We start from the raw sequence: 3,597 nt of genomic DNA, 5'->3' as shown, positions 1-3,597 counted from the left end.
TCGGCCCATGCCCGCGATTTTGCAGCGACATCGATGTCAAATAGAGGCGTTTCGCGCGCGATCGCGCGGTTAGCGGCAGATCGCGTTTTTTACGGGATTGCGTCGCGGGAAGGCTTCCAACAGGCGATAGCGCCGCGATCGCGCTGTTTTCGCCCGCAATCTGAAACTTTGTATTTTGGTCATCTAAACTTCTACGTGCATTGCACGTGTACCTTACTAGATGTAAATAGCAGTGTTTTCCATATGTAAATGCAAAAAAGAATAGCAGTTGTGAACTTATATCGCTTTGAGCAGGTTCATCAAGTCACAAATTCTACATGATTTACACAGACATCAGATGAAATCTTTCCAGTCCACACGCAGGTCCAAGAGCCACGGGAGATGAGCGTTGGTGACCTTGGTCCTGCTGGTGATCCGACGCGACTTCTTCCTGGCCTTCTTCGGATTCGGCTTCCTGACCTTGGACCTGCTCAGCCACCCGGCGCTTCATAGTATCGGTGGCCGGCTTTTCGCGGTTCTTCCGGAGCTCCTTCTCGATGTCGAGCATGTCCTGCGGCAACTTGTTCTCGTGGAACAGCTTCTTGAGCTCAGCGTCCACCTCCATCCTCGAAGACCTCGGGTCGTTCGGGTACGCGATGACGCCTCCCTCGCTCGGTAGCAGATAGACGTCGCCCGAGGATTTCAGAGCCTGGAGGTCGTCCTGCACGGCTGGATAGGCGTCCTTCACCTCCGAAACCCGGGAGACCGTCCGGCAAGCTCTTGACCAGTCTCAGCAGCTTGCCTTTGCCCGTCACGTCGTGCGTAGGCTTGTAGGAGTAGCGCCGCCCGTCGAAGCGCACCTTGGCGTTGTTCCTCAGGCTGTCGGCGAGGGTCCTGTTGCCTTCGATGTCAACATAGATGTGTTCGTTTATCTGATGGGACGTAAGAGCTTCCCTGGTCTTGTCGAGCAGGTTGATTACGTTTTTGAGCTGTTGTCCGACGGCGGACGTCCTCACTTCGTTGATCCTCTGTAGCCGCGCCGTGTCATCGGAGAATCTGAGAGTAGCAGGCGCGGACGGTGATGGCTTAGCCGCCGGCCTTGGAGTTGGAGCGGGTTGCTGCCGGTGCCGGGACGGATTGGTGGATGATGATGCAGAGGTTTTGGTTGCGGCGACGGTTGACAGAATCGCGTGGTTCCTCTCCTGCTGCAGCCTGAACCTGGCGAGGCCATCGTTCAGAGCCATCCGGAAAGAAGGGCGGCGGCGGCCGGTGATACGTACGTGTGCGAAGGGTTTGAGGTACGCGCCGGCGAATCTGCTGATCGGAAGGTAGATGGCAGACACGACTAGTGCTGGATCGGAAGGGGGTTGGGCGGGCCCTCATATTATATGCTCTCATCGATCGTCTCCCTGACGGTCTCGGATCGGAGTCCGATTTGCGGCGCTAGATCGAGAGCGATTCACACGTGCATACGGATACGGAAGTTAACCAACGGACGGCATCAGCTGAATGTCCCTTGAAAAACAGCTGCCTCACGTTTTTGTATTTTGCTGCAATGCAATGGGAACACACTGTCATATACTCTATATATAGGAGTAATACACTATATAGGAGTATTACAACTTGAATGGACCCCTTATTTCAAAGTATCTCGCTGCTTCATGTCACAATTTTTTTTCCTTCAAAATGCTAGGACTAGATAAGGAAGTTTTCCGTAACCTTGATAAAAATGGTAGTTTTAGTTTATGACTCCCATCAAGAACCAGAAATCCACTGCCTTATAATGCATTATGAACAAACTATGATACATTGTGCTCGATTCAATGTCAACCTTTAAAGTCCCATTACCCCATGCCTGTACCACCTTATAGTAACTAATATTATTTACATTCAAATTACAAGCTCTGAAGTTATATCAATATCAATGTAAGTAGTAAACATTAATTTATTTCTTCCTGGTATGTGTTGGAATCTGTAGCCTACCATCGGCTATAATTTCTTGTCTTCTTAGAGCATCTCTAGCAGACCCCTTATCCCGTCGGCCTGCAAAACGTGTTTGCAGTTTGCGAAAAAACGGCTTTGCGAGCCGGCGCGGACGGCCGCAGATGCAGACCCCGCATAACGGACCCATAAAAAAGAATATTCGCATATATTCTTTCCCGTGTCTTCTTCTTCCTCTCGCATGTGTTCATAGTCAGCTCCCGTTGTCCATGGTAGTTGCCGAATCGATCCAGGAGGCAGCTCCTCCGTTGCCGGATGGATCCAGGAGCTAGTTAGCTATTCCATGGTCGGCTGGATTGAGGAGCTTGCTAGCTACTTCCTCAACGTTCGTGGCCGGATGGATCGATGACCTTGCTAGCTAGCTAGCTAGCTCGTTCGTGGCCGGATGGATCGAGGACCTTGCGAGCTAGCTAGCTAGCTTGCTCGTTCGTGGCCGGATGGATCAGGAGCTTGCTAGCTAGCTCGTTCGTGGCCGGGTAGCTGCTCGAGTCTCCGGCGAGTTCTGGCGAGATTCCGGTGAGTTTCCGGCGAGTTTCGTGGAGGAAGGTCACCGGAGCATGTGTGCGCACGGCGGAATTTTCTTGTCGCATAGCGTTGACCGGTTTGCAGTTCCCCTTATATTTTGCCTCCAAATCTGCAAAATTAAGGGTTGTGGGGATGGATTTCTAGAGGCCTGCAAATTTTTTACGGGTTTGACCGCTTTTGTGGGGTCTATTTCAGACATTTTTTGACACCACGAAACTGCAAACACGGATTTCTACGGGTTTGACCATTTTTGCGGGGTCTGCTAGAGATGCTCTTACATGCCTCAATTTTTTTGGAATTTTTCTCTTATTTAATATTGAACAAAAGGACGGTCGCGTCAACACCCATCATCATGCAGCTGAAGTCATTCTTTTTGAAACTCGTTCGAGATTTAAGAAAATTTCAGTCCATGAAGAATCAGCAAAACCGCTACCTTAGTGTGCAAATTAGTATGATGATCATTCATCAGAGGTACACGCATATATGATTCGTGTTAGAGTGCTTCCGTAGACCCCTCCCCCCATAAAACGTAGAAGGGCATAATGGTCATACGGAAGAAAATATACCCACCTCCTATCATGCAGTATAGACCGACGTACATATACCCGTGCGCATGCAAAAAAAAGAAGCTGCCATGCGTGTATGGAAAAAAAGAGGCATCTGCACGATCTTCTCGCCCACCCGGCGATCACGCTCCTCCCGTTCCATTTTTCCAACTGGCCGATCGCCGCCGCGTCTTGCCTCCTGGTGGTACCCACAACTTAATTAGGCCGCCGGCGTAGCCTCCGCCACCTGGCCGGCGAGTTGGCCGAGCTCATGGGCGGCAGCCCCTGCTCTTGCCATCCTCCGCCCCTCGCAAATCTGTAAGATGTTTCCATCCGCAGACAAGACGAAGGAGACGCCAAGGAGGAGGACGGCAAGGTCTTTCAAGAGCTCAAGTTTCCACCTGGCAGAGCCCAATTACCGGCAATGTAAACTTTTTTCGTCAGGCTGTTTACCTTCTCCTCTAGGATGCCGAGCTGAATCTCCAGGCGCTCCCGTTTCTCTTTCGAAGCCTTGACAAGGGCAGTTTCTGCGAATCAGCTTATGGGC

At 51.0% G+C, this 3,597-nt stretch overlaps 1 pseudogene; it reads right to left on the bottom strand.

Moving 5' to 3' along the window:
* Positions 1 to 333: 333 nt before the first annotated feature.
* LOC119266549 lies at positions 334 to 1,223 on the bottom strand (annotated as a pseudogene).
* Positions 1,224 to 3,597: the final 2,374 nt, after the last annotated feature.

This window comes from Triticum dicoccoides, chromosome 3A (genome assembly GCF_002162155.2).
Source record: "Triticum dicoccoides isolate Atlit2015 ecotype Zavitan chromosome 3A, WEW_v2.0, whole genome shotgun sequence".
Classification (NCBI taxonomy): domain Eukaryota; kingdom Viridiplantae; phylum Streptophyta; class Magnoliopsida; order Poales; family Poaceae; genus Triticum; species Triticum dicoccoides.
The sequence above is the reverse complement of the archived record's forward strand: the minus strand, read 5'-3'. Positions and strand labels throughout refer to the sequence as shown.